The following is a 23,045-nucleotide window of genomic DNA, read 5'->3' as shown; positions in this document are numbered from 1 at the left end:
TGTATGAATGTTAAGGCCAGTGTAAAATTTCTTTACTAGAGACCTATTTTACATCACTTTCAATTTGTATTCAGTTTTCTCTGATTGCCTATGTAGTTTCCTGTTTGTTTAGCAGTCGGCAATAATGCCAGATTTTAAAAGAAACAATTTTTTTTGCAAATGACATGTTGTCTCTTTTGTAGGTTTCATGGCTCTGCCTTCCTCGTGAAGAATTTAATGTATTCCAGCAATAGAGGCATCAAGTATCTAAAATGGAACTGTCTTTCTAGTTCATAAATTCCAAGTGAACTCCTTATAAACCAAGTCCAGAAACTGCCCCACAATTGGAAGTACCTACTTTGCTCCAGGCCAAAAGAGAGTAAGCACAGAAGTCAATTTTCTTGTGATGTACAGTATACAGTATTTAATAGTGGTTGTTTTACAAATAATCCTCTCTGCCTCTGTTCAAGGACACTGAACTTTTGTGATAATTGAAAATTAATATTTTCACAGTGAAAGTGCAAATTTCACAGTGCAACAACATCCATTGTCAGTAATGGATGCAGTTAAGTCTGAAGTGATTCAGGCAGCAGACCAGGTGCAGTTTAGATAGCTGCAATTTTTATCTCCAAGCAATACTTTGGATAGCTGTGATTCTTAGGTTAGGCAAGGGGGAGCATGCTGCAAAATCTTGATAACTCAGGATGGCAACTCTAAGGAGGTGAGACTAGCTGTGTAATTTTATGCCAGACTGGGTAATGAGAATTCTTGCACCCAATAGGAGCATATTATTGTCCTGATTCAGCAAAGCACTTAAACACATGCATAACTGTCAGCGCGTGAGTAGTCCAACTGAAGTCAATGGGGCTATTCACATGCTTCATGTTAAGCATGTGCTTAAGTACCAACTATATTTGTATCCAATACTATAAACAAAAGAGCTAAAAGCTGCATGCTTTAGGGAACAGCTTAATTGAGTCAGTGCATCTGTACATAGTATGTACAAACCAATTCTCATCTTTATATCTCTAATACTGTTCAGATACACATTTAATAAGCGTTTAGAACATATGCTAAGGCCAACTCAAATCAATTTCAATACTGTTATTTCATCTAATAATAGGCAAAAATCTTTCATGGCATGATTTGGATGAATATCTCTAATAAGTACAGAGTAAATTACAATATTTTGAGAACTGCTTAATTTATGATAAAAGACTTTAAAGATCTAATTATGCAATAAAGCACAAATTCAAGGGTGCTAAAATGATGGAAAGAAAAAATATACTGTCCATTTCAGTGTATAATCTGAAGACCTGAAGAAGAGCTTGTGATCTTATTGACATAATCTGGGACCATATAGAACATGGTTGCAACCAAAGTCCTGTGGTGGCACCAAATCTTGTATAAAGGGGGTCAAATGAGGTGTCTAAGACAAGGTTATGGTTTGCTGGTTATGATTATGCTGTCTATATGTGTGTATCAATTTTGTAGTTTAAGTTATGAATATTGGCTCTATACTGTCCGTATTTCAAATTTATGCTATGCTTCTGGGAGACATCCCAGACAAGATGGTATTAGCTCTGCCTAGCCTGCTTGATGGCCCATTAAGGACCATCAACTATACAATTGACCCATTGAGAGAAGGCAGATACGCCTTGCAACTCAGCAAAGTAAGCAGGGACTGGCCCATGTGACTTCAGACTCCATTTTGCTGTAATTTTCCACAGTAAGGACAAAGAGATGTTCTTACACCTGGAAAAGACTATAAAAGGCTGATGCCTCATCTCCATCTTGTCTTCAATCTTGCTTCTTACCAATGGAGGGACTTTGCTACAAATGGAAGCTCTACACAAAGGACTGAATAACCCATCCCAGCTGGGGATGTACTCCAGAGACTTGATTTAAACCTGCAGTTTATTCTATCACTGCTACAAGCCTGAACCAAAAACTTTGCCATTACTGTGTGTAATTGATTCCATTTAACCAATTCTAGCTCTCATCTATATCTTTTTCCTTTTATGAATAAACCTTTAGATTTTAGATTCTAAAGGATTGGCAACAGCGTGATTTGTGGGTAAGATCTGATTTGTATATTGACCTGGGTCTGGGGCTTGATTCTTTGGGATCTAGAGGACCTTTTTTTCTTTTATTGGGGTTTGGTTTTCATAACCATTCATCCCCACAACGAGTGGCACTGGTGGTGATACTGGGAAACTGGAGTGTCTAAGGGAATTGCTTGTGTGACTTGTAGTTAGCCAGTGGGGTGAGACCAAAGTCCTCTTTGGCTGGCTGGTTTGGTTTGCTTTAGAGGTGGAAAAACCCCAGCCTTGGGCTGTAACTGCCCTGTTTTAAGCAATTTGTCCTGAATTGGCACTCTCACTTGGGTCCTGCCAGAACCAGCACCGTTACAGAGCTCTGTGTAGCTCAAGAGCGTGTGTCTTTCACCAACAGAAGTTGGTTCAATAAATGACATTTCCTCACCCACCTGGTCTCTCTAATATCCGGAGACCAACATGACTACAACAATACTGAGTGTAATAAGAGGAGACATAGCCAGGGAGATGAGATTGGACGTAGGAAGGACAGGGGGGACGGACACAAAGAGGCCCGCAACATACAGTGCTACTAATGGGAGACAGGCTAAACGACATACATTAGGGTGTTTGTACACCAATGCGAGAAGCCTAACTTTGAGGCGTCTAGAAAACCACTGGGATTTACGAAGACTGAGCCAAGCACTTGGGCACCATATACAATGAATGGAGGGAGACAGGTGCCCAAGAATGGGATTCACAAAACCCAGCATGGTAGGTGGCTTCCCACCTAAAATAGCCATTGGGAGAGACCAAAGAGAGGGGGTATGTCCTAATCCCTGCTCTCCCTGCTCGGAAAGTTTGGTGTCTAAATCTGAGCTGCAGGGAGGCACTGTTCTCTGCTGGGATTCTCAGTTGTGAACCCTAACTCCTCTGGGAGTTAGGTGCCTAAGGCATTTCTTGAAAGAAGCAAAGAGGAGGAGCTCCCCTCATAACTTTTAGCTCAGTGGTTAGGGTACTTGCCTTCGGGAGACATCCAAGTCAAGTTCCTCCTCCACCTGAGGAGAGGGGATTAGAACAGTGATCTGCCACCTCACAGGTGAGTGCTTTAACCACAGGGCTATGGGGTATTCTCATGTAGGGCTCCCTCATTCTCTCTTGTTGAAGCTGTTCCACTGCTAACTAATCATTGAAGCAGTGTGACTGGATGCTGGGTCTCCCGCGTTCTGGGTGAGTGCTCTAACCACTAAGTTACCAAGTCATCCTCATGCTCTCTCTCTGTCTCAGTGACTCTGAGCATGACTACCGGATCAGGCCCCGCAGGGAAGTTAGGCAGAGGAAAGCCTATCTTCCTCCTATTCATACATTGCACTGGGACTTTGGCATCCAGAGGTCCTACAGTGAGGAAGTTGTGTGCATGCCCAGAGGCAGAAACATAGACACCTAGGGTACTATTACTCGGCTAAAACTTTGGTGACAAGTGAGTTTAGGCACCTACAAGTTTAGGCAGAAGCTGAGCAGGAGTTTTGTGAATACCAGGAGTGCTTGATTGTAGGACTTAGGTGCCTAAAGTGGCAGTTGAGCACCTACATCCCCTTTGTGACTCTAGCCCTTGGTACATTGAAAGACTGAGCCTTGATCTCTTTGAATCCCAGTTTCCACATGTGTAGACTGGGAATAACAATACTTGTCCATCTTTGAAAAGTCCTCTGAGAGCCTCAGCTGAAAGATGCCACACATGTCAAAGCATGATCATGGTTTTGTTATAATTTCTTTAGATTTAAATTACAATTAAAAAGCCCACACCAAAAGCTCTAAGCACCTTAACAACTATTTAGACTTACAGTTGTAAAGCAGGTTCACCCAGCAGCAAAATGTAATCATATATAATCAATTAACTTAGCCAGACAGCTAAGAGAAAGAGCTCTCCAACCTGGAGACTTCCATAAATAACCAACCCTCCACACAAATGGACTTTACTAAAATAAGACAGGAGATCTACATTACACACTTCACCTCTCTACAAAGGAAAAAGGACCGTAAGCTGTCTAAAATCCTACCTGCCACATGGGGCCACAACAGGGGTACCCCTAACTCACCCAGTAATATCGTCAATTTATCCAGCTACACACTCAACCCAGCAGAAGAGTCTGTCCTATCTTGGGGACTCTCCTTTTGCCCCAGCACCCCCACGAACATGATACAGTTCTGTGGTGATCTGGAAGCCTACTTTCGCCGTCTCCGACTCAAAGAATACTTTCATGATAACACTGAACAGCGCACTGATACACAGATACCCTCCCACCAACAACACAGGAAGAAGAACTCCACATGGACTCCTCCTGAGGGTCAAAATGACAGTCTGGACCTATACATAGAATGCTTCCGCCGACGTGCACAGGCAGAAATTGTGGAAAAACAACATCGCTTGCCTCATAACCTAAGTCATGCAGAACGCAATGCCATCCACAGCCTCAGAAACCACCCTGACATTATCATCAAAGAGGCTGATAAAGGAGGTGCTGTTGTCATCATGAACAGGTCTGACTACCAGAAGGAGGCTGCCAGACAACTCTCCAATACCAAATTCTACAGGCCGCTTTCCTCAGATCCCACTGAGGAATACACTAAGAAACTGCACCATCTACTCAGGACACTCCCTACACTAACACAGGAACAAATCAACATACCCTTAGAGCCCCGACCGGGGTTATTCTATCTACTACCTAAGATCCACAAACCTGGAAATCCTGGACGCCCCATCATCTCGGGCATTGGCACTCTCACTGAAGGACTGTCTGGATATGTGGACTCCCTACTCAGACCCTACGCCACCAGCACTCCCAGCTATCTCCGTGACACCACAGATTTCCTGAGAAAACTACAATGCATTGGTGACCTCCCAGAAAACACCATCCTAGCCACCATGGATGTAGAGGCTCTCTACACAAACATCCCACATACAGATGGAATACAAGCTGTCAGGAACAGTATTCCTGATGATGACACAGCATAACTTATTGCTGAGCTCTGTGACTTTATCCTCACGCACAATTATTTCAAATTTGGTGACAATATATACCTCCGGACCAGTGGCACCGCTATGGGCACCCGCATGGCCCCACAATATGCCAACATTTTTATGGCTGACCTGGAACAACGCTTCCTCAGCTCTCGTCCACTCATGCCCCTTCTCTACCTACGCTATATTGATGACATCTTCATCATCTGGACCCATGGGAAGGAGACCCTGGAAGAATTCCACCATGCTTTCAACAGCTTCCACCCCACCATCAACCTCAGCCTGGACCAATCTACACGGGAGGTCCACTTCCTGGACACCACCGTACAAATAAGCGATGGCCACATTAACACCACCCTATACCGAAAACCCACCGACCGCTACGCCTACCTTCATGCCTCCAGCTTCCACCCCGGTCACACCACACGATCCATCGTCTACAGCCAAGCACTGAGGTACGATCGCATCTGCTCCAACCCCTCAGACAGAGACCAACACCTACAAGTTCTTCACCAAGCATTCTCAAAACTACGATACCCACACAAGGAAATAAAGAAACAAATCAACAGAGCCAGATATGTACCCAGAAGCCTCCTGCTACAAGACAGGCCCAGAAGAGAAACCAACAGAACTCCACTGGCCATCACCTACAGTCCTCAGCTTAAAGCTCTCCAACGCATCATCAGTGATCTACAACCCATCCTGGACAATGATCCCTCACTTTCACAGACCTTGGGAGGCAGGCCAGTCCTCGCCCACAGACAACCTGCCAACCTTAAGCATATTCTCACCAGCAACCACGCACCGCACCATAACAACTCTAACTCAGGAACCAACCCATGCAACAAACCTCGATGCCAACTCTGCCCACATATCTACACCAGCAACACCATCACTGGACCTAACCAGATCAGCTACAACATCACCGGCTCATTCACCTGCACGTCCACCAATGTTATATATGCCATCATATGCCAGCAATGCCCCTCTGCTATGTACATTGGCCAAACTGGACAGTCACTACGCAAGAGGATAAATGGACACAAGTCAGATATCAGGAATGGCAATATACAAAAACCTGTAGGAGAACACTTCAACCTCCCTGGCCACACAATAGCAGATGTTAAGGTAGCCATCTTACAGCAAAAAAACTTCAGGACCAGACTCCAAAGAGAAACTGCTGAGCTCCAGTTCATTTACAAATTTGACACCATCAGATCAGGATTAAACAAAGACTGTGAATGGCTATCCAACTACAGAAACAGTTTCTCCTCCCTTGGTGTTCACACCTCAACTGCTAGCAGAGCACCTCACCCTCCCTGATTGAACTAACCTCGTTAACTCCACACTGATATATACCTGCCTCTGGAGATTTCCATTACTTGCATCTGAAGAAGTGAGGTTCTTACCCACGAAAGCTTATGCTCCCAGTACTTCTGTTAGTCTCAAAGGTGCCACAGGACCCTCTGTTGCTTTTTACAGATTCAGACTAACACGGCTACCCCTCTGATACTTAGCGAGACAATAAATCAAAGTAGCCCCTTTAGCCCTTCTAACAACATACCTCAACCTGCCCCAAAACCTGATCAAATAAATGGCTTTTGGAGAATACTCAGGTCACTAGGTTTGGCTGGTCTGGTCCAAGGCAGCAGCAAACTCCCAAGTCCCAAGCTCTCACAGAGATCACCTAGCAGGTTGCCCCCTCTCTATTAATGAGGATCCAGCTTGAGCACCTCCACTGACCACAGCTTTTACGATATGTCACGGGGAAAGAGACATTATCTTAGGTAGGCAAGTCCTGTGCTTTATGGGTCATAACCAACATCTTAAATTTATTTGAAGCATTTGTGATGAACTCTCTAATTGCCTATGCTCCCCACTCCTCCCCAAACAAGCAAAGGTTGAGCTTATTCATCAGATTGTACATAAACTGTCTGGATCTCTCTCTCTCTCACACACATGCCATTGTAAGCTACTTGAGACCTATTTATATGCATGAACTATTCATATTCATTCTTCTTTCTCTCTCTCTCTCTCTTTTTTTTTTAAGGCGTATGGGACGATCTTTACTTCTCAAATCAGAAGAACAAACTAATGCTCCCTTAGAGTGCTTTAAAAAAAATTGGCATGTGTTACATCTCAGAAACAGAGGCTTGCCAAGCCAATGTATTCATAACACAGTCATATTATTGCCGTACCTTTTGCTCCTTGGAGATGAAGCCATGTGATCAGCTGATTTTATACCTCTCTGCAATGCAGATAAACATCTCTCTCTATTTCTCTCTCTCTCTCTTTTTTTTTTAAGCTGAGCAAAATGACCTTCCTGAGAAAGATTCAAGGATCCTCTAGAGAAACACACCACAACCCTCCTGCAGTGTTACTATTCCTGGCAACCACAGGACATTTCTGAACTGAATTTAGGTTATATAATTCCAAGTAACTGATTAGGGTAAGTTTAAAATAGAATGTAAGAAAAATACGTCATTTTGGATGAACTGCATAACATCTGACGTGGTTGATACTGTATGTATATTAGTGTTTTCATCATTTCTTTCTGATAGCATTTAGTTGTAGAGTTTTATCATCTGATATAGCTCATAGTCTTTAATCAAATTATGAGACAAACATCCCCCTTCTTTGTTTTCCATCTCATAATTCAACTCAATGGCCAGTACCTGACTTAAGCCACGATTAGCAGCCAGATTTAAGCCACGATTCCTCTATAACTTGTATGAGAAGCAGTTATTAGACAAAAGGACCAGAGCCTCAGCTGGGGTGAATCGGTGTTGCTCTGATTTATGGCAGCTTAAGATAAGGTCCAAAGAGCACACATTTTTAAAGCAAAAACTTTGTTGCTGTCAATTTCTCACCCATATATGTTCCACAATAAATGATTGTATAATTTGTTTTCCCTCCATCTAGTATCACTGAGCAATCCACAATGGATAAAAAAAATCATAATATGGTATAGGAACTCAGCAAATACCTACTGTTATTCAATTTTAATACTATTTCCTGACAGCTGTATTCTGATGTTCCAGGAACAACTAGCATATGTGAAACATTGTTAAAGGGCATTAATGTAAATACAACTTGAATCCCATCTTGTTATTCTGGCTTGCAACTGGCAAAAATTGCTAATTAAACTTAGAAATTTGTTTATATTTATGGAAGTTCTGTGATGGCAACATTTGCTGCTGCTAGCACAGAACCCCAGACATGCTCAGTGGCCTGCTGTGATAGCAGCCCTAGCATCTTAGGCTTGAAAAGACTATACTACATCTCCATTAGCCCAATTAGTAGGCACCAAAAGGATGAGTATACATCACAGCACACATGTTTGTGGGCCAGATCCTCAGTTATGTATGAAGAAATCTATGGAGTGATGCTGATTTACAGCAGATGAAGTTCTGGCCTTGAATCTCCAGAACCACAGTAAAGAATTGGGGAGGCCTGAACCTCCTTTGCCACTGGCAACTTGTCTTTGAGAAGGAAAGTCTGAGAGTAGCTGTTATTAAGGTCTGGTATCCAGAAAGCCATATTTGAACCTAGGGCCCAGCACCTTTTAGAACCTCTTCGCAAATACCCACGGCTATTGAACTCAAATTTCACACACTCTGAGGCTTTTCCAGAGCATATTGCATATCCTAGAACACACAATGTTTTGATTAAACAGTGGTTGTGATCCTGCACGTTTTCTAAGAATTAAAAGAGATTTGGTATAAATTGAATTTGAAGAATATGCAGAGGCTTATTATCTGAACTGAACTGTAAAACCCATCTGTCACTGGGAGCACCCCATTCAAATTTTGCAACTGATGAAAAGGAATGACATTACATTAAAATATTAATTGAAACAACATTAAATGTTTACACTGGACAAGGTTCAACGGTAAGAAAAAAGGGTCAAGGACGCACTTTATGCCTCCATGTTTCTGATCAAGTGTAAATGATCACCAACTGTTTCAAGACTCCTTCTCATTCAAATGATTAAAAGAATGGGAAAATGTAGCATGGCCACGTGATTTAAGAATGGAGAAGCACTCTTAGCTATGAATTTATTTGATTTGTGAGTTTAAGAAATCACCATTATTTAACTCACTTTTTTCATTTATATTTTTTATTTTTCATTTACTCTCCATACATAGTTGTGCAGCCCGCTATGCTATTCAGGAACTAAAGTTTGATTACAGAAGAGAATATTTAATACTATAGTATTCAAGTAACCATCCTAACAATTACTATGAGGAATTAGTCCAGTTTACATTGAACTTAAATAAACCTAAGAGGGTTTTTTTTTATAATGGAGTCTGTCTTGTTTAAATATTTTATCTCTGGACAAACTTTTTTAAATTTTTCTTCTGGTGTTTCAAAAGAGATGAATCATTTCAGCCTTCTTTGAGAATTACATTAATACCTAAGGAAGATGTGCAGCTTTGGTGAGGAATATACACCTATTAAGTGATCCAAGTGCCCAGTGTTGCTGCTGCAGTCCTTATTTAGGATATGTCTGCACTACAGACAGATAGTTAAGTGAGTGTGAGGAGGGGAGATCCCTGACTGACATAGCTGTGCTGGCAAAATATATACCAGCAAAACTGGGCTTTTACCAGTATGGCTTAGACAAAGGGTCACAGTGTCCAAGGCCTGTGACCTCTTGTGTGACACAGGCCATAGAATTCCCCTAAAATAAGTCCTAGACCACATCCTTTAGAAAACCACCCAGTCTTGATTTAAAAATGTAATCAATGGAGAATCCACCACAACCCTTGGCAAATTGTTCCACTGGTTAATTACTCTCGCCATTAAACATTTTCACCTTATTTCCAGTCTGAATTTGTCTAGCTTCAACTTCCAGCAATTGGCTTATGTTATACCTTTCTCTGCTAGATTGAAGAGTCCATTGTTAAATATTTGTTCCCCAGGTAGATACTTAGGCTGTAATCAAGTCATCCCTTAACTTTCTCTTTCTTAAACTAAACAGATTGTTTATAGTTTATCACTATAAGGCAGGTTTTCTAATCCTTTAATCATTCTCTTGGCTCTTCCTTGAACCTTCTCCAATTTATCACCATCCTTCTTGAATTATGGACACAAGAACTGAACACAGCATTCCAGCAGCGGATGCACCAGTGCCAAATATAGAGGTAAAAAAACCTTCTCTACTCCTACTTGAGATCCCCCTGTTTATTCATCCAAGAACTGCATTAGCTCTTTTGGCCACAGCATCACACTAGGAGCTCATGTTCAGCTGATTATCCACCATGACCCCCAAATATTTTTTCAGAGTCACTGCTTCCCAAGATAGTGTCCCCCATCCTGTGAGCATGGCCTACATCCTTTGTTCCTATATGTATACGTTTACATTTAGTCATATTAAAAATACATATTGTTGGCTTGTGCCCTGTTTCAGAGCAATCTGGATCACTCTGAATCAATGACCTGTCCTCTGTTATTTATCACTCCCCCAATTTTTGTGTCATCTGCAAACTTTATCAGTGATGATTTTGTATTTTCTTCAAGATCATTGATAAAAGTATTAAATAGCATAGGGTCAGGAAGTGATCCCCGAGGGACTCCATGGGAAACACATCCACTCAGTAACGACTCTCTGTTTACAATTAAATTTTGAGACCTATCAGTTAGCCAGTTTTTAATGCACTTAATATGTGCCTCTGAAGCTGCAGCTGCCTGTGGAAGGTTTGTGGGCTTGTTGCATCTCAGAGGGAGATGGGGAAGTTGTGTACGAGTCCTGCCTAGAGCAACGTGGGGGGTGGGTGGGCAGGGCATGTGTGTGTTTCTCACTGAGGGCCAGTCTGGAGCAGATATGGGGGCCCAGTTCGCTCTGTGCTCAGTTTTAAGCTAGGCTGCTGCTGCCACTGCTGACAGAGAGGGGGCAGTGCTGACAATGCAGCGATTAGGAGCCCCAGGCTCGCCCACCCCACCGTGGCTCCTGCAGGCCCAGGGGAGAAACCACTGTGACAGCTGGCCGGGAGCTATGAAACGTCTGGTCTGGGAGGAGGCAAATCTAGGTCTTGGGGGGCAACTGCCCCCTCCAACGCATAGCAAATGACACCCCTGCTCTACAGTAACCCATGTCAAAAAGGGCATGGTTTAGCAACTTTGTAACCTTCATTTCACTGAGAACAATAATAGTAGGAAAATATCTTCATGATAATAATGTTCTTCACTGAAAGATTTAGGGGTAAAATGTATACTTTCATCTTAATGTTTAGCTAGGGAGTTGCTGACATAAATATTAGACATTGAGATAAGACTATACCACACATTTTTCAGTACTAGATGCTATTAAGAGCTTGTCTACATGAACACTTAGTTTATGGCGAGCTGGGGCGTAAATCTACCCTGCACAAATCTGCCATGCACTAAGTGTCCTGGTGGACCCTGCTGTGTGCTAGAAGTTCCCTAGTGCATTTTGATCTACCCCAGATCAAAAAGCATTGAGGAACCCACAGTGAGGCACCTAAGTCCATATTTAAGCGCATAAATAAATGGCTTGATTTTCAAAGGTGTTGAGCACCCAGAAACTCCTTTTGACTTTAATGGGAGCTTTTGGGGGTGCTGATAAATTTTTAAAATGAAGCCACTTATTCAGGCCTATTTTTGAAAGTCGTGCATCTAAACTAAAATGGTTCTGAGTTTCTAACAGGAAGCCCATAATATTTGAAAGTGGCCAATTATAAAAGTAAATAGTTACATCAGTTGTATACAGTACAAGGATTGACTTAACCTTAAAAGGTTCTGAAGAGATGACAATGAAAATCTTCCTACCTTTATCCAAAGGACTTTCATTGCAAATAATCATGCCCCACGGTTAATAACAGAACCTGCCCATCTCTATGATTTCCACTACTTGCTCCTGCCTTGATCCTATGCTGTGATTTTGCACTCTTGCACCTGTAGTTTCTCTGAGGTGCACAATCCATTCCAGGGCTCTTTGTGGAAGCCCTCTATGTGTAAGACCAAAGCACAGGTCCAAGGTAGCGACAGTAGAATGAAGCATCTGGCACCAGGGTATTATTATTATTAATATTAATCATAAATTGTACTATACCAGTGCCTGGAGTCCCCAATCAAGGATCACGTCCCTATTGTACTCGAAACAGATGATGAAAAAAACCTATGTGTACATACATATAATGAAAAGATGGTCCCTTTGCCAAAGAGCTTACAGTCTAGAGAGACTTTCATTAAAGTTACTGCAGTAGAGGTTACATCAGAGGACGTGAGCGAGTGGGAAGACAAGGGCAGCTGGCTGGGGGAACAGAGGAGAATTGTCTTTGTCAAGGGGTCTGGTGTATGAGAATGATATGGACAGATTGATCAAGGTGGGGACTGTTATGGAAAGGGAGCTCTGTGAAGTGTATTAGAAGAGGTAAGTGGTAAAAATGTATTCAGTGTATAAGAAAATTTTATTTTAATCTTAATCCAAAAACCACTCAAACAGGTTTATCCACCCAACCCAGGAGCTGCAGAAAGAAGCCCAGGAAATTGTCAGAAGCCTCTTCTACCTGCCATCCATGAGTCCAGAAGTGGCTGTGAGCTGCAGGACAGGAGACCTTGGGACAGGAGTGGGAGAGGAGACCCTCAGGAGTGGCTGCTGCACAAGGGCTTCCTCCATTTTTTCATTCTATCTGGTTTAGGACAGAAGTAGTGTTGGCCAGACAAGCTCAAGTATTGACAGGATGTGCATGCATTTGGTTAATGTCTGTACCCCATGGGTACACGGCACAACCATTGAATGGCTGTAGGTTCGTTGTATTGTTGGGAAAGTGGCAGTTGGGAAGGGGAAAAAAGAGGAGTTTGAGGTTTTATTGGTCAGAACGTACTGATACCAATAATGCCATTTACTCCTCTTGCATAGTCATGTCATTTCCAGGGGAGACTCTGATCTCTCCAACACTCAGCTATAACAGAGCCTGATCCAAAGCCTTTTAAGGACCACAGAAAGACTTCCATTGCCTTCAGTGAGCTTCGTATCACATCCTTAGTGTTTTGTTTTCACAGCACAACAGCCAGGGCCGGCTCCAGGCACCAGCCGACCAAGCACATGCTTGGGGCGGCACCTTGGGGTGGGGCGGCACTCCGGTTTTTATTTATTTTTTTTGTGGTTCGGCGTCGTGGCGCTTGGGGGGGCGGGGCGGGGCTTCGGGCGGCACGGTGCTCAGATGGGAGGGCGGGGGCTTCGGGCAGCACGGTGCTGGGGGTGGAGGCGGGGATTTCAGCAGGGCGGCGCTCTTCTTTTTTGCCTGGGGAGGCAAAAAAGTTAGAGCTGGCCCTGACAACAGCTTACCTCAATAAATATTTTCAATTACTATAGATAAGGATAAGAGCATGCTCCTGGGGATTTCTGGAGCAAGACAGAAAGGAACTTTCAACATCCATATAGTCTATGTCTTAATAGACCTCTGCTCCCCCTCTCATTACCTCTCCAAATGTTTGGTAACTATATGCTGCCTAGATTTCAATAATTTACAGTGTCCAAACCTTACTGTTAACACTCAATTATGGCTGATTCATGTAACATTAATTATGAACAACCTCAAAGTGTAAGACTTTTTATTCACTTGGAAAAATCTAACAGATTATATTACTCTAATTCAAGAAATGTATCTCAAACTCTGACCATTACAAATTTGAGAGAGAAGACTTTCTCTGGTCTTCACAAAAGAATCAGAGCTGGGGGAAGAGCTATTTTGGGACATGAAAGCATCCCCCTTCAGGTTACTGCAATGATATTCTGTTAGTCAGGACAGGTAATTGGCGATACTGGGGATGAAGTCCTAACTAGAATTGGAAAAAAAATTCAGATAAAGCTTTTTTTTCCTGCCAAAATTTTGTCAAACTTGCTGAATTGTTTCAGTGGAAAAAAATTCAGAAAAAAATAAAATGTTTCATTTCAACATTTTCAAAATGAAATGTTTCCATAGTTTGATTCAAAATGACTTTTAGGTTAGAAGTTTACTTCAGAGTATTTTAAAAAGTTAAAAACAAAAACAAAACGAAATTTTATTTTGGGTTGAAAGAAACATTTTGTTCAACCCAAAATGAATTTTTTTTCAACATTCTTGTTGAGACAGTGAATCAAAAAATCAGTTAGTCACACAGCTCTAAGAAATGCCAAGGTCTGGGCCTGACATTTTTTTTCAATGAAATACTCAACACTAAATATGAAAGCAGATGGAAACAGGAGTAATTGGAGGTGATTTCAATATGGCATCAACTTCCCAATATCATTCAGTTCCAGTCCATAGGAATGAATAGGGACATGAAGCACCCAAACTACTATTCCCTTGAGTCTCCATGGTACCTTAGGCAGATGTAGTTTAATGTTGAACTGACTCAAAATTAAATGTTTCAGTTCAGTTCAACAAACCAAAGTCTTTCATTTAGATTTTCCCCAACAGAAAAATTTTGATTTTGCAAAAACTGCATTTCCCATCAAAATATCATTTCAATGGGAAATTCCCAGCCATCTCTACAAAAATTGTGTTCTTTTTTCTTATCCCTCAGGTGTTTTTCTTATCTTTGTAAGATTTAGCCTTGAGCTATTCATGGGAGTGGGGAACAATGCAAGGTAAAAGACAAATAAAACTTTAGGTTTGAATAAGTAAAATGTCAAGCCAATCTGGATTCATTCCAATCCTGTTGCCCTATACAGTACATCTTTTGTGTGTACTGCTCTGCCATGAAAATGATGCTGTACTCATCAGATAATAGCAGCAACTTTCAAACACTGGAATTATTTTAGTAGAGCTGCTATTAGAGACAAGGTGGTTGATTCCAAATTGAAATCTAAATACATCTCAGTTAAAAACATACGTTTGGTATCAAAGCTGCTTCCAAGCAGACAGTAGATGTTTGTGTAAGTATTTCAAAACACTGATGCTTCCAACAGGTTGAAAACTTAGAATTTGATGTATGCACTACAACTAGAACGTACAGATATTTACTATGGTCTTACACTGGTGAGTTCCTGAGACACAGACAGAAGAAATGTCAACAAATGCACAGCAATGCACATTGGAGGAAAAAATTAAACCGCTTTAGCCCCGGACAGGGTTCTAAATTAACTGTATCAACTCAAGAAACATCACTGTAGGCAGCTCATTGAAAATCATTGCTCTATGTGCAGCTACAGTCCAAAAAGCTAACAAGATGTTAGGATGCATAAGGAATGGGACAGAGAATACCACCAAAAACATTATAATGCTTTTATATAAATCAGTGGTGCAGCCTGACCTGGAATACTGTGTGCAGTGCTGGTGCACCATCTCAAAAAGGATATTGCAGAACTGGAGGAGGTTCAAAGAAAAGTGACAAGAATGATCATGAGCCTGGAAACACTCTAATATGAAGAGGGATTGAAAAAATTGATATGTTTACCTTAGGGCATGTCTACACTGCAGTTAGGAGGTGTGATTGCAGCACGTGTAGACTACCACGGCTTCACTCCTATTGTTACTGGATCCAGCTTTGATTGGGAGTTTCTGTTTTGTCTCATAACACAAGAACAAGGGGACCGTCAATGAAATAAAAAGGCAGGAAATTAAAAACTGAGAAAATAAATACTTTCCCATACAATGTGTAATTAAGCTGTGGGACTCATTGCCACAGAAAGTCATTGAGACCAAGAACTTAGCAAGATTCAAAAAGGGACTGGACATTTAGAGGATATCAAGAATATTAATGATGTTATTAATAACAGTTACTAATGATACAAATTTTGAGAGGGGTATTAAACCTTGTGCTTCAGGATTTAAGCCAATCTCTGACAATTAGAGATCAGGATGAGACCCGGGTAAAGGGGCAGTTTATTCCACGTTTGCCTATTGCAGGGTTCTTATGTCATCTGTGATGCATATGGGACTGGCCACTACTGAAAAATGGATATTGGACTAGATGATCTACTGGTTTGATCCAGTATGGCAATTCTTACATTCTTAAGAATGCCTGACACATTCCAGCAAAAGCAGAATATATCACTAGAAGATACATAAACTGGTACAAATAAGGGTTATCATTAACTATTAATATTTGTATTATAGTAGCATCTTAGGATATGTCTACACTATGAAATTAGGTCGATTTTATAGAAGTCGATTTTTAGAAATTGATTTATACAGTCGATTGCGTATGTTCCCACTAAGCGCATTAAATCGGCGGAGTGTGTCCTCACTACCGTGGCTAGCATCGACTTAAGGAGCGGTGCACTGTGGGTAGTTATCCCACAGTTCCCGCAGTCTCCGCTGCCCATTGGAATTCTGGGTTGAGCTCCCAGTGCCTGATGGGGCAAAAACGTTGTCACGGGTGGTTTTGGGTACGTCATCAGTCGCCCCTCCCTCTGTGTAAGCAATGGCATACAATCGTTTTGCGCCTTTTTTCCTGGGTTACCCGTGCAGATGCCATACCACGGCAAGCATGGAGCCTGCTCAGCTCACCATCACCGCTGCTGTTGTGGGCAAGTCTACTGTGGGGTCTGCTGTGATCCAAGTAGCCAATGCAATCAGTGACATTCTGTTATCAAAGGTAGTGACTCTGGGAAATGTGTGGGCCTTTTTAGATTTTAAGGGCATCATATTCCTGTCCTTTGTCATGGGTGAAGAAGTCTTGCAACTGTACATTCCAGTCCGGTCAGCGCTGTAACACCCCATAGCACTTCTGTGGTTGACACATGTAACAGCTCGAGGGCTCTTGCTCTTTTGACTTGGCCAAGGTACCTTGCCCTACCAGGACCTCCAAGCATTCGACACAGAAGCACCTGCAGCAGCTGGCATTGCTACACAGCAGCAGCTCCTTGCCTTCGCAGTAGACGGTGCAGTAGGACTGGTACCCGTCCTTGTCATACATATAGAAGAGCTCCAGGAATCGATCCCTGCAAGTCTGGCAAAGGCCCCCTTCAAACAGTGGGTGGAATGTGGCTGGGTTTTTTCTCCCGCACGATAAACAACTGTCTTCAAGGATCCTGTTGTTGTTTGTGACTTCGGAAACCATTTGCTCTCTGCTCTGGTCCTCCTCCACCCGCTCCTTGCTGTTGTTGCAGAAGTTAGTCTTTAGCTGCTTGGCAGGGGGTTCTGGGAACATCTTCAATGCCCAGCTCCTAGCAACCTCCAGGGCATGGTGTATGGCTCGTTGATAGGAGACCAGCTTATTAAACGTGGAGTGGTTGAAATGCTGCCTAAAAACCATCAGACCCACCAGCTTGTCTGCTGAAACTTCGGAGAACTTCCCGTCCCCAAACCATTGCACCCAGCGCATTCTGGAGATTGCCTGACGTTTGGACGTGACTCTGTAGGAGACGATGATTGCAGGCCACCAGAAGAAGCCCTTGAGCTTCTCCCACATGAGCTCCCCAATTCTAAAAGTTTTCCTATCCTGGTATTCCACCACTTCCCCTGCAACTCTGCTCTCCTGCTCCCCAGCAACGAGCTCAGGAGATCTGTTCTGGTCTTCCTGGGTGCTGCTGGCAGACGTGGTACTGCTGCTCTGGGAAGACTCCTTGGAATCCTCCTCAGTGAGGTCGATCAGGGACGCCTGGACAGACATGGCCATCCTCCTCTTAGAGCACAGAATGGGAGCCAGAGATTTCAGGTCATTCTCTTCTTTAAGTTTCATCTCATTGAGATTCAGTCCTGCCTGGAATATCATGCAAGCTGGAGCCTTCTGCCTCAGGCTGCTCTCCCAGCCAGCAGCATTGTGCAGTCGCACCTACCCCAGCCTACCCCTTGCTCCCATGGTTCATGAAGCCTGGACAATAGTAAGGAGAAGTTCAACTATAGGCTGAGCAAATGCAGAATGGTGCTAGAATGTACCTTTGGATGTTTAAAAGCTCGCTGGCACTGTTTGCTGACTAGGTCAGACCTCAGCACAACCAACCTTTCCACTATTATTGCTGCTTGCTGTGTGCTCCATAATATCTGTGAGAGTAAGGGGGAGACGTTTATGGTGGGGTGGGAGGTTGAGGCAAATCGCCTGGCATCCGATTTTGAGCAGCCAGACACCAGGGCGATTAGAAGAGCACAGCAAGGCATGCTGTGCATCAGAGAGGCTTTGAAAACCAGTTTCATGACTGGCCAGGCTTCAGTGTGACAGCTGTGTGTTTCTCCTTGATGCAAACCCGCCCCCTTTGTTTTTTAATTCCCTGTAAGCCAACCATCCTCCTCCCTTCGAAATAAAGTAACTATTGATTGAAACCATGCATTCTTTCTTTATTAATTAAAAAAAAAAAAACAGAGAGATAACGGACAAGGTAGCCCGGGTGGGGTGGGGGAGGAGGGAAGGACAAGGCCACATTGATTATTGTAGCCACACTACAAATCAAACTGTTTGAATGACAGCCTTCTGCTTGGGCCTCAACTTTTCATTTTAATTTCTTTGCTTGTAACTACTCTCCTTAGTAAAATACTTTAGATGGTCCGGGCTGTTCAGTCTTTGTTGCATCTGCCTAAGTTAAATTACCGCACAGACTTCAATTTGCTTAACTGAGCTTTATCTGGAAACTTCTACTGGAAAACCTTTTCCAACATAATGAAAACTTTCCTTTGTATAAATCATTTTAAAGCATTTAACAATGGGATAATTTTATTGAAATTTCGCATTTAAAGAGATGAAAAATAAGCTAACCTGTTATTAAGTAGATCAATGTTCAATTGTTCATATGCCATTTTTAACAAAAACCCAAGAGAGGGAGCTATATTTTTTCTTAGTCAATCCTATGGCTACATTTTAAAATATTATTCTTCATTTTGTGTGTCGTTACTATGAGCACATCAATATGCAAAAAAACAGAAGATAAGTACAACAAATCATTTGCAAACTTAAAGCTTACACCTTCAATTTGGTTTTTAACGTTTAAATAGTGTAGTGTTGCAGCACTACATAAATTAATTAATTCAAACCTCTTTTTGAATATAAATTGAATATGTTAATTTTATTCATCAGAAACAATGGCACAATGCGCACAAAAACCTCAAGAAACAAGGAAGGGTCACCAGGCTAATCACTTTGGCTCATTTTCCTTTTCTCTACTCCCATATGCCCATTTCCTCTGCTCTGTTTGCATTTAAAAGGGGCAATTTGAAAGTAGGTAAGCTTAAAATTTGACCTACATTTTATAATTATTTTTTTTGCAAGATATATGTAATTTCTATACATTTCCCTTCAAACAAGTTTCTCTTCTTTTTCTAAAAATAAATAAATAATGCCAGCATCCTGCTGCTTCTGAGAAATCCTATAATAATAAACGAGTGAATCACGATGGAGGAAAACTAAGGCCTCTACCCCGCAGGCTGGTCCCAATAGGCAGATGGTGCTTACTGCAGGATTGAAATCTAACTCTATAAAGAAATAGATTATAATGTTAAGCTTGCAAGCAGTTATCATTAATAAGAGTGCAGAGTACAGGACATCGGTAGTATATTTAATAAACATGGTTATTTGGGTCCCAATAGTGCCCATGCAGTTTCTTCATGTTATTTTGCTGGGTAAAGAGCAAAAGAGACAACAAATATAAAGTCATAAAAACTACTTTGACAGTGTCCTTAAAAAAAAAAAAACACCCCTTCTCTCCATGTTTGTGGAGCTCATTAAAGCGAATTGTTTTAAGTCTTTTCAAATATTCTTTTCCATATGTTCACTTTGGTTTGTGTGAAACAGCTTCCTCTGAATAAGTTGCCTTGCAGCACTACATAGCCAACGTTACTCATTAATCAAAGACTGCATAAAAGGAATTTTATCAGAAGTTGAATACATCTGTACGAGGGGAAGGAATAACTCAGTACAGAAATCAAATCAAGTGCCGCAAAAAACGCTTTGTTTAAGTGTTGGTGATGAAGAGCTCTGAAAATAAATATTTAAAGCCATGAGACAAACCAAACCAGCACAGACTGAAGAAATAGACAGACCTGCCAGCTGCTTTGCTCATACCTAAAGGCTTAATAATCCACTGTGTTCACAACATGCCTCAATTAGATCCATCATATTCCAGTTCTCTGATCTTCTCAGGATACACATGAGCTTCTGCAGTCACAGACCTCCATGGATTGCACAGCTCTAGCAGGCTCTGCATCATGGAAGCAGGAATTGCCCACTGATGTGGAAGTGGGAAAGCCAGCGTAGTGAATGAAATGGGTGAGATGCAGAGGGTGATTGTAATTTTCTCCATACTGGGGGAAAAAAAAACATAGCTTTATTGCCTAGGATGGACAGAGCAGAAAAACCCCATGGAGGTTTTATGAAATGAACACCAAAGATACAGAAAGAGATTTGTTCTGTAGGGAGATTTAATCAGGCAGGACTTTGCTAAGGCAAGGAAAAGGACAAAAATTAAGGCTTGAAGTGAAATGAATTTCTAAGCTCAGGGAACTCAGGCATATCAACCTTTCAGATATGTAATATTCTGTTTATAGAAAAGGCAAGAAGACCTTAAGGAAGCTGTAGCAGTTACTTTTCCTGCATTCCCCACAGCAGCAGTGTCCCAGTTTTACATTATAAACAATCACCTCATCACTAGACATGTTCAGGATTTTCCTACCAGCCTGAGGCACTCTGAGGACCAGATCCTGCTCTCTTTGAATTCAACAGAAAAACTCACTGGCAGCAGGCCCAAACTAATCTATAAACATCTTTTCCTTCAAGTCACTCCTTAAGACCCACTTCCGCCATGATGCTTACAGGACAGTGCCCAAAGGTAATGGCTAGATAGGGCACCAGTGAGGATTGTGGAGGTATGTTTACCATTGAATATATGTATAAAAAATGTAAATGTCTCCTGACCATCAGGTTCTGAAATTGTCAACATATGTAACCACCTTTGTGCCTGCTATCCTCATCCTTCCACCTCTACTTCATCTACTGTTTGCTGCATCTTATCTTAAATTAGACTGTAAAAAATGTTTAGGGTGTGGAGGGGTATCCTGGTACAGCACCTAGCACAATGGGGCCCTAAGAATAATTTGTAAAGAATGTTTTATGCAGCTCTGATAGTGCAGGTCATTTCTGATGAGATGATAAGGGAAGTCAGCCTTCCCTCCAGTTGGAATGTTTCACTGGAGCAATTCCACTAGGAATGCCCAGTGTTTTTGGTTTTTCCCCCCAGAAATATGCACTATAAACTAGCTGGAAATATTAGCGTTGCAAAATAACTATATCAAGGAACAACTGAATGATACACTATCATAAATGAATATGCGACTGATCTCTTTCAAAAGTGTCATGTCTTTTAAACTGTCAGTGTCCCCAATGGTATGTATTAATTTATAGAAGAGACGTGAATACTCACATGATTTCCAGCTGTTGCTCACATTCACGTCTTCTGCCAAAGTAATCTTTCATAATGTTTTCTACAACTGGTCACTTCACATGGAAAACACTAAACTACAGTAGAGCCTCACTAATGACTGGTGCTCATTTTGCTCTCTTGTGGGAATACCCTTGGGTGTAGTTCTAGGGTTAGAAAAGCCCCATGATCTCCTAGGAAGTTTCCCTGAAACATTCTGGCTGAGGAGTTTGCCCCCTCATAAAATGGGCAGCAGCATCTTCATAAAGCTACATGTCTCTGCACTGACTTTCAGACCTTGCCACTCTTCCTTACAATGAGCCAGACTTTGGACCTCTTACTCACACTGATGAACAGCTACTCACCTGAGCAGTTCCACTGAAGTGAGTGGGGCTGCTTCTGTGAGAAACTGCACACCAGCATGATAAAGAGATTCCCAATCTGCCCAGCATGATTCCATCGGAACCACCCTGCCAGGAAATCCTCAGCCAGTGACTGCTTCCTTACACCCTTCCTTACGTGAGAGCTCCCCTGTGGCGTGGGGAACACAGATGAGTCAGGTCAGTTGGTTGCTTATAACTATCCATAACACACCTCTCATGTCTATAACCTGCTTACAAGATCTATTAACCATTTTGTAAATGATATATAAATGGGACCCTTACTATAAACCATGACCAATGTTACAATGTGCCTCAGGACTTGATAAATGAAATAGGACATTTATATTATTTTTGTCAGAGTTTGTCAATTACAACCTCCCTGAAAGTAGTGTTTCATTAACCTGAGAGTACGTATAAAACCCTGGTAAAAATAAGCTATAAATTAGAAGCATCTCAGTCGTGTTTGCCACAGCTAGTTGCACAGTACTGTATATAGGATCCATAGTTTCCAACTACAGATGAGATACAGTCTGCCCTGGATACATGCAGGCAGCTCCCACTGACTGCAGTGGGAGCCACAGCAAGTTATCTGAGACCTGAATTTGGTCCTTAGTCTTCAAGTACAGTTTGCAACCAAGATCATTACTCCAGCACAACAGCAGGTGGCATGGGGGCACACATCCTCTTGGTAGAAAACAATAAAGGTGTAGTTATTGTAACTACAACTGCCAAGGATAGGGATGGGCAAGGACAGTTAAAATCCAAAAAGACAATTAGCTTCCACATCTTGGGGACACCTATGTCAACAATAAGCATATTCATAACCTGGAAACATGATTTTTACGGATCATATGACAATGTGACTTGACATCTCAATTTCGCTAGCACTGTGAATTAAAGAAACTTAAAATAAAGTTTCCTGGATAGTGGAGTGTTGGAAGCAGATAGCCTTTGTATTACTTTGAGATTCTAGTGACGCTGAGGAAGTAGAAGGAGCAGATGCCAAAGCAGTAAAATCTGGGGAACACTAGTTGTATTCATGTAATCACACACACTACAGACACTTGAAACACAGTGATTAAAAATAGTTAAGACTGTGTGTCAAGCTGCAAGGATTCCCAGAAGATCACCACACAGATGTCTAAGCTCACACAGCAGAAATTACAAAGCAGGCTGCCTGGCACAAAAGGGAAATTTCCCTTTCACACAGAAAACTGGAGAAAGTCTCCTGAAAAATGCTGATGCATTATAGTACCTAGGGCTCCTAGTTCTATTAAGAGCTGCTAAATAAATAAGAACAAAATTTTTGGAAAAATAAATACAAACAA

General features: G+C 41.9%; 1 protein-coding gene and 1 long non-coding RNA gene across 5 annotated transcripts in view; one reads left to right on the top strand and one right to left on the bottom strand.

Annotated features, from left to right (window-relative positions):
• Positions 1-23,045, bottom strand: part of STARD13 (StAR related lipid transfer domain containing 13) — a 457,620-nt gene that overhangs the window by 270,772 nt on the left and 163,803 nt on the right. The window lies entirely within an intron of this gene.
• LOC117871048 lies at positions 205-10,175 on the top strand. Its single transcript, XR_004644134.1, has 3 exons — positions 205-358; positions 7,343-7,486; positions 10,136-10,175. It is a non-coding gene; the product is annotated as an uncharacterized LOC117871048 (long non-coding RNA).

The sequence above is a fragment of the Trachemys scripta genome, chromosome 1 (assembly GCF_013100865.1).
Source record: "Trachemys scripta elegans isolate TJP31775 chromosome 1, CAS_Tse_1.0, whole genome shotgun sequence".
NCBI classification, from domain to species: domain Eukaryota; kingdom Metazoa; phylum Chordata; order Testudines; family Emydidae; genus Trachemys; species Trachemys scripta.
This window is presented reverse-complemented; position numbering and strand designations above follow the sequence as displayed.